Genomic DNA, 14,885 nt, shown 5'->3' on the forward strand with positions numbered 1-14,885 from the left:
GATATGAAACTTTCTGGCAGATTAAAACTGTGTGCCCGACCGAGACTCTAACTCGGGACCTTTGCCTTTCGCGGGCAAGTGCTCTACCAACTGAGCTACCGAAGCACGACTCACGCCTGGTACTCACAGCTTTACTTCTGCCAGTATCCGTCTCCTACCTTCCAAACTTTACAGAAGCTCTTCTGCGAGACATGCAGAACTAGCACTTCTGAAAGAAAGGATACTGTGGAGACATGGCTTAGCCACAGCCTGGGGGATGTTTCCAGAATGAGATTTTCACTCTGCAGCGGAGTGTACGCTGATATGAAACTTCCTGGCAGATTAAAACTGTGTGCCCGACCGAGACTCGAACTCGGGATCTTTGCCTTTCGCGGGCAAGTGCTCTACCAACTGAGCTACCAAAGCACGACTCACGCCCGGTACTCACAGCTTTACTTCTGCCAGTATCCGTCTCCTACCTTCCAAACTTTACAGAAGCTCTTCTGCGAGACATGCAGAACTAGCACTCCTGAAAGAAAGGATACTGTGTCTCGCAGAAGAGCTTCTATAAAGTTTGGAAGGTAGGAGACGGATACTGGCAGAAGTAAAGCTGTGAGTACCGGGCGTGAGTCGTGCTTCGGTAGCTCAGTTGGTAGAGCACTTGCCCGCGAAAGGCAAAGATCCCGAGTTCGAGTCTCGGTCGGGCACACAGCTTTAATCTGCCAGGAAGTTTCATATCAGCGCACACTCCGCTGCAGAGTGAAAATCTCATTCTGGAAACAGCCCCCAGGCTGTGGCTAAGCCATGTCTCCACAGTATCCTTTCTTTCAGGAGTGCTAGTTTGCTTATTTTCATTCTCTTATGTCTTAAGATAATTTTTGGGTAACTCTTCCTATTCTAAAAGGATAGTTTTGGCTCAGAAATGGGCGGTTCAGGCAATATGTGGTGTAAGTTCATGAACCACTTGTCAACACCTTTTCACGAGTCTGTGTATTTTGACATTGCACTCTCAATATATATATATTCCTTAATGTCATTTCTTGTTAACAATATTAGCTTATTCGCTACAAAAAGCAGCTTCCACTCAGTTAATACTCGGCAGAAATCAAACTTGGAGAAAGGTGTGCAGTACACTGCTGCTTCCATTTTCAGTAAGTGTGGTGTAACTTTTGCATTTCTTACTTTTATGTTTTCGTTTTCTTTAAAGGCAAAGAGAAAAGGTGAAGTGGTAGCCCAGCATAGAGCCTGGCCTACATCATGTATCTATGATTTTCAAATGTTAAAAAAATATAAGATGTTTTTCCTGTTCCTGGGTAAGAGGAAGGACTCGCTCTCTGTTAATGAATGAAGGTAGATGCATGTTATTTTAGAGCACAATTGGAGATGGTCATTTTAGTTATGTGAATAAGTGAAAAGTCTGTATTTTTATGTGCATTGAAGAAAAGAATATAGTATTATTTGCTAACTGAAAGATTGTATCAGTCATTATTCCAAGTAGTACTGTAATTAGAAGAACTGAAGCCCACCTGTGTACATCTGAGTTTTCACAAAGATACAATTAACATAATACTGACATGGTCAAGATTTTGTATGTGGATATAGCGATTGGACATAATATTATTAACAGGTAAGTGCAAATCTACGCCAAGAAAAAGAATATTTCGTTACTGCAGAACCAATATGAACTAATATGAATCCATCTGCAGGTATAGCCCAGCTTATTGTGCTTGTTGGAGTGCCGAAAAATTAATCTCATTAATTCAATATATCGAAACGCTTTTTTAAATATATTTTTATTATATTATAAAGTGGCGGCAAGTGACAGGCACGATATGTAGTGGGAAAAACTGAGAGCACTAGTATCGTTAAGACAATGAATATACATGTATGTTAATAATTTCTTTATGTTCCATGTACGTTGATGCCATGATGGAGACGATGATGTAACACTGTAAAATCACTAACTGAAAGAATAAATAATAAATAAATTAGAAGGAAGAAGACAACAATACCAAGAGTGGATAAAAAAGCACAATAGACGGAGTACCAGCCACAAGACAACAATAAGATAGGACCGCGCAATGCATGTAGAAAAAGCGTTCCTAGGAGACCTATTAGAAAATCCAAGCCCCTATTTCCTAAAATCCAGAACCTAAAGCTTCAGAGGTTAACGCTATTGCAACCGAGTAGAGAGAATGACATTTCTTTATTACTACAAAAAGCATACTGAGTGAACAACAATTGTGACTACAATTACATATAGCTGTTATGTACTCTGTTGCGTGGAAGTAAAATCCAAACAGAGAAATATTAATTTTTGTAACTGTAGAGACGTAAGGATTTGTATAATGGATGGACAAAACAATAAGGGAATGTCTTCCAAAATCTAAATGCCAATGTAGTAGCCTCCAATTTGCAAAACGCAGCTATGAGTGGTTTGGAACCATCAAGCAATGATTATTTGGATGCTGGGCGCGACATGCCATTGTTGCATTCAACGCCCGTGAATACGGAAAATTTCATTTTAAGTAATATGTTGATTACAGTAGACTTAATGACACCTCAAGGCAAAGGAATATTTTAAATGAAAGTAGTATGCGTAGTACAGACGCAGATGCTGACAAGCGTAGGCCAGAAGTGACTAGGGAAGATATGCAAGCCATATTTCGAGCCTTAACAGACATAAATTCAAAGATGGCGAGTTTAGACACAATACAAACAAACATGAATAATATGAAAGCAGGCATGATCACAGCAAATTCAAAAATGTTGAGCTTAGAAACAATACAAGCAGACATGACCACAGTAATGTATAAAGATGGTGTACGAAAGAACAGATACCATCTTCATATAGTTAAGGCTAACCAGTCATTGACCTTCTTCTTGTGTGTGGATGCACACGCATTGCCCAAACTCTTGCGGGACTCGGTCAGATTGTAAAAGTAATGAGTGTAGTGGGCAGGAGCACTACGAGTGTAGTGTGTCGACATCAAGCTGGGAATGTGGGTCTCATGGGGAGCATTCAAGGGACAAAACCCTGCAGTCGCACTATCCTCTGTGCCCTCGGTGGCTCAGATGCATAGAGCATCTGCCATGTTAGCAGGAGATCCCAGGTTCGAGCTCCAGTCGGGGCACACATTTTCAACTGTCCTCATTGATGTATATCAACGCAAATCGACATCTTAGGGTCTTGATTTAATTAACATTTCATTGACCACAGTTAAGTCCGAGATAGTGGAGGTAAATACAAACATGACACACATTTCAGACGAGGTAAAAAATTTGGGCACAAAATTCAATAATCTGGATACGAAGTTCACACAGCAGATTGTGGAGTTTTTCACAGAAGTGGATTGGAAAATTAACGAACAAGTACAAACTTCAGTTCATGATGTAAGTGTGAAATTAAAAGGCATAGTGGAAATAAAATTTAAAACACTCACATGCACGTATGGACGGGAGCTATCCGGAATCAGAGAAACTGTGGATAATTTAAAGGTAATGCAAAAAATACGCAGGTTAACATAGATAATGTACAGTCACAAGTAGTGAAGCTGGTTTCTTTCTGTGACGACTAACCAGAAAATGTAGAGAAAAATCATAATGGAGATAGGATTAGTTAAGTTAGAACATAAGAGAATCAAATCAGAGATTTTTAACTTTACGAAACAGTCCAGGATAATACAAAAGATGAAAATACAACGTTCAGGGAAAAATGCGTACGTGGTGTGGAAGTGGTAAAGGGAGTAATGGGGGAAGACGAAGAAGATCTTTTAAAACGCGTAGAACATGATATCAAACAGGTAGAACAAAAGTTAATGGATGAAATAGTTAACAAACAAACTATGGTAATATAGCCAGGGGCGGTAAGCGGAGCTATAAACAACCGTCCGCCAGTGAGTAAAATTAGTGGCGCGGACAACAATACCCAACCCACGCAGCGCGACCGAGTGCCGACACGCAACGCGAGCAACAGGCAAAACTTTTGTTAAACAGATATGTCATCAGTAAATGATGTTTCGTCCTTCTAGACAGCGTTGTTAATGGAAGAGAGTTTAATGAAACATCGTCAGTTTCCCGTATATTCAAATGAAACAAAGCGAACGCACCCGGTAGTGTTTGCCCGAACCTTTAGGAATGTACTGCCTAGGACTTGGACAGAAGATCAAAAGATCAAATATGTGGTAGGACACACAGAAGGTGACGCCCTTTTGTGGCCTATCTTGATGTCGTAACTCTGCGAGACATATGATCAATTGGAGAATGCGTTTTTAGATGAATACTGGTCAACAGCTATCCAGGAGAGATTAACATGGGAGATATTTAACCCAGTATTGTATAATCCAAAATTCGGGGGGCTAAGAAACTATTTTGAAACATATCTAAACAAGACCCACTACTCAAATAATCCTATACCTCATGTCGATGTACTGAAAATCTTAAAGAACAAATTGCCTGCAAAAGTTAGGGAAAGACTAGTAACCATTCCAGAATATGAGCTCGAGTATCATCTCTCAATGCTCGACTCAATAGATCTAATTCATGAAGATCGGTAGGAAAATAAATATCAGCCTCATAGGTATGGCAATGGCCGAGATAGGAGAAATTCGAGAGAAAACTTTGATACTAGGTGACAAGGAAATGCCAGTTACCAGTATTGGAATGTGTAACACAGGGATCTGAGAGAGAACCAGCAGCCCGTACAGTCAAACTGAAACAACTGGAACAGGAACTGGCAAGCACGTGAACATATGGTGTGCATAGTAGGAGTGACAGCAGAATATGAAACAATACCTTTACTACCCCTGAGGAAATAATAATCGAGCAGGAATATAGGAAGAAGGTAATGAATTGCCAGTGTGCCACAGTAACAATATTAGCGACATAGACACTAACACGAGCAGAAATAGAAAGGTGGAAGTGGACACTGAAACAAACTTACATGTACAGCATATCCATAATATATTTTTAAGGTATGATAAGGAAGCAGAAATGAAAGAAGATTTGAGCACTGGAAAGTCAAATTATTCAAGCAACAATAAAGATAAAGGTAGGAAACATAGATGTACCAGTTGTTTTGGATACGGGCACGTCAACAAACCTGATGACAACCAGATTGTTTAAAGAGATAATGCAGGAAGTAAATATACCCACACTACCCATAGAGAACTGTAAGGTTGTAATGGCGATGGGAAGTAAATCTAAAGTTATAAAATTACAGTCCAACATACGCATTAGCGTATGTGGTGTAATTTTTCAGTGTACTTTCTTGTTGGTAGACAAACTTATAGTGAACTGTATACTTGGTATGGAGGTGTTCAGAAGATATGGGGTCAAAATAGACATCGGCAGTGGAGAATGTCAATTTCACGTAGGAGAGCACACACTAACAGTGGACATAATAATAATAACACTGACAGTGGACTTAATAATAACTACAATGACAAATCAGACTAGGCAGATACCTGACATTAATGCTGAACTCATCTAGCCTCAAATCTTAATGGCAAATAAAATGGAACTTGATGATGCTGGCGGGGAGATCCTCAATGAGCAAACAGTAGACAGTAAAATACGTAAATCCACTTGTCTTAACAATGAACAGTGAAGTGGATTGACAAAATTACTCTTTAAATATCATAGCATTTTTCGTAAACAACCCAGTGTTATTAAGGGGTATGAATACAAAATCGAAGTGTACCCACATGAAATCTACTGTAGAACGTCATATGGCACTCCTTGGGCAAAGAAAGAGGCAGTAAGACAAGAAACAGAGAGGTTGATTAGATGGAAGGTTATTGAAACATCGCACTCGCCTTACTGCAGTCCGATTCTCACAGTTGGTAAAACTGACGGAACGGTGCGGTTGGTGTTAGATGAAAAACCAAATCATCGTTCCTATAAGAACAAGTTCAAGGAACTTAGAAGAGCAGTTATTAAAGTTTCATGGTGTTAGGCACTTAACATCCCTCGATTTGAAGACTTCTTCCTGGCAAATTTTGTTACATGAAGAGAGTAGAAAGTATACAGCTTTCATAAATGCCGGGAGGAGCTACTTGTTTAGGGTGCTACCTTTCGGATTAAACGTTAGCGCTGGTGTATTTATTGAAGCATTAGACAGAGTACTTGGACCAGAATTGCTTATCCAGGTTACACTCTACATTGATGATCTATTAATTGCGACTCAGATATGGGGTAAACTAGTAAGTATTTTGGAAAAGGTTTTTCAAAACTTTGATGAATAAGATGTCACAGTTAACTTTAAAAAGTTTGAATTCGGAAAAGACAAAATAAAAGTCTTAGGACATATCATTTCAACAGTAGGAATTCTACCTGACCCTAGTAAACTACATGCAATATGCGATTTCCCAACACCCTACACAAAGAAACAATTGAAAGGTTTCCTGGGACTGGCTTTGTTTTTCAGGAAATTTCTACCACAACAATTGTTGAACAGTAGTTCACTATTAAACTTAACTGCGTAAAAAACACAGTTTGCTGTGGACTAAAGAATGCTAAAATGATTTTCAGCAGATGAAGCAGGCGCTGATTAACGCATCTATCCTTAAACACCCAGGTATGGAGTAGGAGTTTTGTTTAAGCACCATTGCTTATTATCAGGGGCACGGTGCGTGTCTGTTTCAAATAATAACAAAGATGGTAAAGAAGAAGTCAATATAATCAGTTTTGTTAGTAGAAGCCTCACAGAATGTGAAAGATCTTATTCTGTAACTGAGATAGAAGCGTTAGCGGTAGTTTGGGTGACATCTCGTAAAATCGGGTGTACTGCCGCTGGTCCGCGTCTTCCCAACACGATATTTCGACGTCGTAACTCGGCGTCTTCATCAGGTGTTCCCTGAGAACACCTGATGAAGACGCCGAGTTACGACGTCGAAATATCGTGTTGGGAAGACGCGGACCACCGGCAGTACACCCGATTTTACGAGATGTCAACAAATCGCCGGGAAAGTCTTAGAAATTACATTGGTAGTTTGGGTGTTTCGTAAATTTCAATATTACCTTTGGGGAAAACATACTAAAGATTACTGTGATCATCAAGCTTTGTCCTTTCTTCTCACATGTAAGTTGCTACATAAGAGTACAGCGAGGTGGTGCATGCATGTATGTAGTTTGATTTTGAAACAGAATAGGGGAACAGAATGTTTTGGCAGATGCACTAACATGATTACCCCAAAGCCTCGCCGATTTCCACGGGTTAGGGGAACAAACATCAGATTTCTAGGTACTTTTAATAAATGATGGAACTTTTAAACATGCTAAACTTGCAGGAAGAAGATCCGAGATGGAGCAAGGTAATAAAAAATTTCGTCTAGAACACACGAACATTTAGAGCAGTATTACATTATACATAATGGCGTTCTTTTTCATAGAAGAGATCGACTAATGGATAAGTGGTGTGTGTTAATACCTCATGAATATGTGGACAACTTAATTCAACACATGCACCGCACATGGGGACACTAAGGAGTGCTAAAGCGTGCTGCCAAAATTTCTGCGTATTGTATTTCCCTATTATGACGCGAGAGCAAGTTATCAGACGCTGTGCGGCTTGTCAAAAAGTCAAGCCTCAGTAAAGGGCATGTCTTAACGTACTACACCCAATAATACCAAAAGAACCAAGGGATCTTGTATCTATTGACGCTGCAGGACCTTATCTCTGAGCCCACGGCGGGGTAAAATACATTGTAGCCCTGTACGACGTTTTTAGTAAGTATCTCAAGCTATACACAGCCAAAACAATTAGGTCTGGACCAATTATAAGGCGGATTGTAGAAGACTATGTACCATGTGTTGGGAAACCTCGCGCAGTACTAACTGATAAAGCATCAAATTATACAGGTGACCAATGGAAATCATTTTTGAAATCACAAAACATTCATCATATTTTATTATCCAAGTTCCACTCGGAAGCAAGCGCTGTCGAACGGTGCTTTCGTGAATTTAATAGGTTTATCTGGACATATATACCAAAGAATCAAAAGAAATGAATAGAATACCTGGGTCCATTTCGGCATATAGTATATCTCCTAATGCACACCTCAACAGGGTACACACTGGCCGAACTTATGTTTGAAAAGGTGGAACTAGATGAATGGGCAAAGCTGATACCTCCATTAGGGCACAAAGACGTAGTCTTAGATGAGGAAGTATAATGAGCGCTAATAACACTGGAAGGGCAAGCTCATATAAGGAAAGAAATTTACGAAAGGAAACTGAAAAACGTTACAGAATTCCAGATTGGACAGGAGGTACTACTAAGAAGTCATTCAAAATAATCGAGGTTAAAAGCAATTAATAAAAAATGGCAATTGTTATATTGTTATATGTTGGTCCATATATCATTGTTGGCGCGCCACATCCTGGGTGCTACTTGACAAGAAATATAAAAAATGGTAAAGCAAAAGGAATGAATCCACATAAAGATTTGCGGAAATTTATTAAATGAAAATTCAAGTCTCGTTCTTTCATTATCTGTTATATCATTGAAACACATGAAGGTAAGAGGTTTGTCGCCCTTTGACAAATAAACTGACTGGCTCTCAGTCCCTCTCCAGCTAGGCGGTACAGCACTCATTTTTCCGGTACCCTCTCCCTCTCCTACTATCCTGTCTAGCCAATAAGGAATGTTAAATTTTCTTCTACTATCTAGCATGCATAGAATGACGTACAACCTAGTGAATAGAAATTTTCCTTGTATTTTGATATTGTACTTTCTTAAGGTTTAAACATCTGCAGAAGCAAAGAAAATCTTTCTATATTCCTTACGGAATCACGGAATATACAACAAGAACTAAAACAACTACACACAATACTGAACGAGTGAAAATAATTAGATGTCGTAGTTATACTACATCAGGCGAAAAAAACTTTAAAAAGAGTTATGGAAAAGAAAGGAATCCACAGCGCATGAGCTTTAAGTGAGAGTCATGAGTGGGGAAGTGTACTGAGATGTGCAGCCGTGCTTAAAGCGGAGTGTACATTAACAACTATATGCGAAGTGCCTGACTGACAATATGTACACTTAATAGAATGCGTTAAGCACAGAATGTAAGAACCAAGCGACCTGCATACAACATGTAAGTAAGTGACGATGAGAAATGTAGAATGGAATATACACACACAGAAAAATGCATGTGACTGAGACGTAAACTATAAAATAAAATATCACACAAGATTTAGCAAGAGGAGCAGCTGTGCACTTATAGAACTACATTCCTTTACAGACAACATTAGAAAGTAGCGAGCTTAATGTACATGGAGAATACATACACACAAATCTGCTGTTACAGAGCTCATTTATGTTAGTTGCTATTAATTACATGGTACCTTATAGGAAAAGCCTAAGCAGCAAAATAAAATTGTGAACATGAACCAAACAACACGCGAAAGATAAGCTAACTAAATACGAAAACCAACCAAACCACACAATGTAATTACATGAACTTAAATAAAATAACTGTGGTAAGTACTGTATATTTAAAAAGCAGTATGGAGGATTAAATGAAATTCACTGCTGGATAATACTAGGAAATAGAGGGAGTGTGAGAGATTTTAGATTCAACTGGAGGAATTAATTAGTTAATCTACATTTGTGGTGACATACCATACACAGAGTGAAATTAGGTAGAGAATGAAAGTGTACTAGAGTAATCTGAGTTTATTTATACTTGTGGGAAGAAATAAATAGGGTAGTAATGCTAGTGTGAGAACGCCCCAGGTAAGATATGGGTATAAATGTAGATTTATGTGGAAGATTTTTAATGAATAATTATGTGGGTATATGGCGATGAATATGAAGATTAATATTACAGAGATACTAGGAAAGGGCCATGAAGGCGATGTAAGAAAGAATAGATTATATAGTTTTAAGTCTTAGAATGAATGATTGTATGAGTGTGGAAAGTGAAGTATGACGATATGTGTACGGTAAGTAACTGTGAAATCGAAGATCTCGAAGAAGCAGAGAAGAGTAAAGAAGTAACAGTGAAGTGAATAGTAACAAAGGTACACGGCACATTTAACATACACCACAGCATAGTCATTTGCTTTGCATACATCAGAATGTAAAACAAATTACTATGAAAAATATTTCCTTAGAGACCGTTACAGCTAGAACAATTATAAGGTGAATGTAAATGAAAATATGATATGCAATTCGTAGGAGGGATGAACACAAAATGCAGTGAAAAAATATTTTCTACACTGAGCTCTTGACACATGGAGAAGCTTAAGCATCTTCTTCCTTAGTGGGAATTAATTATGAGTGGAATTACACATGACAAAAATACAGTAAAATTACCGGTCACACGTTACAAAGGTAAACAAGTGTATGCCGTAGCACCAATAAGGCGGAAATGTAGCTTGAAATACATGTACATGAATGTGAATTATTACGACGATTCACCAGAAGTGATGAAGTCAGGATTGTCAATGGATAAAACATCCCCCATACTCGCTGACAAACGAGCACTTGTCAGTATTGTACATAGTAAGAAGGTTTATCATATGCCAAGGAAAGAATAAATACACTAACGGTGCACTACAAGTATCGATTCTAGAAGTGGCTTGATCTCTGAAGCAGACCCTAGCAAATCCCATTTTTTCCATTAGTGAGTAGTGCTGGAACGTATTTTCTACGTGTAGCTATGAAGGTAAAAATGCGCAGAAGGTTGGTCCTGCACAACAAGAAAAGAAACTGCAAAAATTCAGAATAAATGCAAGATTCCTTCTAATTTACTTATTAGTGTATAAAATGGTGCCTAACATGGAGCCTATATATGAAATGTGAATGTGAAATGGACATTTATTTGTGAACTTTAATATTGTCGATGTCTATGACTACGTAAAATGTATGTATTAATTTCAATGTGTAGCTGTGAAGGTAAAAACGCGCAGGAGGTCTGTCCTGCAAGACAAGAAATGAAAATGAAAATTTTCAGAAAAAATGCAAGATTCCTTCTGATTTACATATTAATATGTAAGATGATGCACGTCATGGAGTCTATATATGAAATATGAATGTGAATTGGACATTTATTTATCAGCTTTATTATTGTCAATGTCTGCGTCTATGTAAATGAGTGTACTATAGTGAATTTTATGTAAAATTTTATTCTTGAAGAAGAACCATTTATGGATGTATGTGAAGTGGAACGAGATCGGACGAGTAAAATACTGGCACATGGGAAGTGATATAAAAATAGTAAGGCTTGATAATAGTGACAATAAAGGCTGAGCTGTGATAAGAGTAAATGCTACAGTAAATCGAAGTGAATACAGTGAGTGTGATGCTTGTGCGACAGAGAAATCAGAAGAAATCCATATAACCACTAGTTTATATGTGAAGATCGCCGAACTGCAATGCACAGTGGAAGATAATGACGAGTTCTGCATTGTTGCCCATACCTTGAATGGAAATGGAAATTCTGTGTGGCAAGGGCCTCCCGTCGGGTAGATGGTTCGCCTGGTACAAGTCTTTCGAGTTGACGCCAGGTTGGCGACTTGCGTGCCGATGGGGATGAAATGATAAGGACAACACAACACCCAGCCCCTGAGCGAAGAAAATCTCTGACTCAGCGAGGACCCAAACACGGACCGCTAGGTATGACATTCTGTTGCGCTGACCACACAGCTACCAGGGGCAGACACCTTCAATTCCACTGGCTGAAAACCTCATCCAGGTATTGGTATTGGTGTTCTTCGGGTTGAGCGTTGGAGCTGAATCTGTCGTATCCAGTCGCCAGACTGGAGGGCATATACAACACTGACTTCATAGGCCTGGAGCAACGTCACTGCGGCAGGCGCGTTAAACAATGAGCTGCTGCTGGCAGTGAAGAATTAGATAGCATATGCCGAAAGGACACCTCCTCAGAATTGCCAATGAGCCGAAAGCAAGCGAGAAAAACAATTTTTAAGAATAGGATGGAAGGACGATTTAAGAAATTTAAAATGTTTCTCCTGTACACACCGTACAGCTTAACAAATGTTAGGATGAATAACAGGCTAAGACGTTAGTACAACATAGACGTGCAATTATGTAATAGAAACATATGTGAATGTTTTTATATGTATGAATAGGCAATAGACAAAGAAATGAAGCTTTGTAGATACACTTGTAACAGCATAAGGGTATTAAAACTCCACTGACGTACTACACTAAGTGACCAAACTGTGAACCCCACTGTAAATAAGGCTACTGTATACTGTCTCTCTAAATAAAGAGACTTATTTCCGACAGTATACAATAGGGGGCAATTGTGATGTACCTTTTGCATTTCTTGCTTTTATGTTTTCGTTTTCTTTAAAGGCAAAGAGAAAACGTGAAGCGGTAGCCCAGTGTAGAGCCTGCGCCTATGTCATGTATTCTTTATTTTCAAATGTTAAAAAAGCGTAAAATATTTTTCCTGTTCCTGGGTAAGAGAAAGGACTCACTCTCTGCTAATGGTAGATGCACGTTATTTTAGAGCTTAATCAGGGGTAGCAATTTTAGTTACATGAATAAGTGAAAAATCTGTATTTTTTATGTGCATCAAAGAAAAGCATATAGAATTATTTACTAACTGAAAGATTGTATGAGTCATTATTCCAAATAGTACTGCAATAAGAAGAACTGAGGAGTATTAACAAAGATCAGATTAACACAACATGGACACAGTCAAGATTTTGTAGATGGATACGGCGATCGGAAGTAGTGTTATTAATTAGTAAGCACAAATCCATGGCAAGAAAAAGAATATTTCGTTCATGCAGAACTAATATTAATCCATTTACAGGCATAACACAGCGTATTGTGCTTGTCCGAGTGACGAAAAATTAATCTCCTGAATTCCATATATCCAGACTTCTTTTCATATTTTTTTTTATGTTGTATAAGGTACCACTCGAATTCAAAAATCTTAGCAGTACTCCCCGCGCTTTCAAATCGAAACTGAAGAGTTTCCTCATGGGTCACTCCTTCTATTCTGACGAGGAGTTCCTTGAAAAATTAAGCTGATTCTTCTTGTATTGTTGATTGTGTTTAATGAAATTTATGGATTGACTTTTTTCGAGTTCATAAACATTTCATTTTTCACTGTTATTACTTTTATGTTGTAATTTCATGTACTGAGAAGTTCCATGACCTTGGAGACTTGCTCCTCAATTTGGTCCTATGGAACTTGACCTGTAAATAAATAAATAAGTAAACCGTTGCTCCAGAATTGTAAATGATTGATCTGGAAGTGTTTGTCACGACTTAACTTGTGTTTGTTCAGAATTACTTCATCCTTTTCGCCATTGTGTGTCGAGAAACATTTTCCTTTGGAGATGTCGATTATTATGTCTTTCTCTCTCAGGAAATCTACCGATTATCAAGTAATCAGTAACTAAATGATCAGTTACTAGGAAACAGGTGTTCCATCACCCCCTTTCCCAGCTCAATTATCATAAAAATCTGCATTCTAGCCCCATGTGACTTAACGTCTTCTGCACTCGCGATTCAGCATTTCTGAACAGGAAAATATGGAATGGAGTCTAATTCTCTTATATTCGTACGCAAAATTATATGATACAGCATATATTGCGACCTCTGTATCTATAACAAATCTGATCGGTACACCATCCTGATGTGCTGTGGTCTGTATTATTTCATTTTGTGTGCCACAGCATTTCATATTTTCTTTGGTTAACTCATTGTGAAGATCTATGTCTTTGTTACCCCTCAACAGGAATACAGGATCTGTCTGACTACTATTTTGTTTATTCTGGTTCTTGTTATTAGCTTGTAACAGGTTGTTGCCTACAATATGATCCTATTCATCATCTGGGGTTTAGGTGAGACCGGATCTAATTTGATGGGCCGTCATTTGAAGGTTGAGGCTAATTCGCTAGCTTTATTGCGTTAACATGAGGAATCTGTGTCCACCAGTCACCTTGGACCATACAACTTAGCGTGCTACTTGTGAACTATGCTGGTTGTCACTGTTATCATTATTATTATTGTTTACTGCTGTTGTGGTTCCCATTGTCATTTTTGTTTCTATTCCAGTAGCTATGTCTGCTATGACTACTATTGCATCCTGCATGGAAACGGCTTCCATTCTTTCTTATTAGGCGCATTCTGCCCATAGCTCTGAGGGGTCAAATTCGTATTTGACAACTGATTAGCCAGCACTATATAGTCAACAAATTAAGTTGGCTGTTGTTTTTTGTTTATACATTACCTAAAACTTGGGTAAGTTGTCGTGATGCAAGTGGAAGTCTGGCTGATACCAGCTTAATTTCTTTCTTTTCTTATAGCCATATAGACAATGAGTTAGTTCCTATACGACTGCAAGATCAACTAGCAATAAAATTCTTTGAACATCGTTTCAGATCTGTTTGTGTTTGAACAAAACATTGTGGAACATCAAAATACGAGACCATTTCATCATTTGCCCCTACTATACAACACGACTTTAGTGGGGAGCTGTGCACCATAGACATTTTCGTTGCCAAAATTTCGTGCAGTTTGCATGTGACTGAAACTTTCAGGTATGGGTGCAACTGTGGGTATGTTACACTGTCCTGTACTTGTTTTTAGTTATTTTTGCAAATCAGACAACTGTGAAGACAGATTTTGTTGCCGAACAGGCAGATCTTTCTCAATTGTTTGTTTGAACTGTTTAAATTCATGACTCTGTTAAGGTTTTGAAATCTCATTATTTGCAAAGTATTAATTCACCAACCATTGCAGCACTTGCAGTAACTCTTCAGTAATACATTTATCAATGTGCTTATCTTTGTCATCCATCCATTTGGAATAACTACTGCTTAACATATATATCTGGTCATCGAATTACAACATTAAATCTTTTGCCCATTCAGTAGTGAAATGTGCTATTTGAGATTGAAGTGTATGTTAAGAG

The sequence above is a fragment of the Schistocerca gregaria genome, chromosome 2 (assembly GCF_023897955.1).
Source record: "Schistocerca gregaria isolate iqSchGreg1 chromosome 2, iqSchGreg1.2, whole genome shotgun sequence".
Taxonomy (NCBI): Eukaryota; Metazoa; Arthropoda; class Insecta; order Orthoptera; family Acrididae; genus Schistocerca; species Schistocerca gregaria.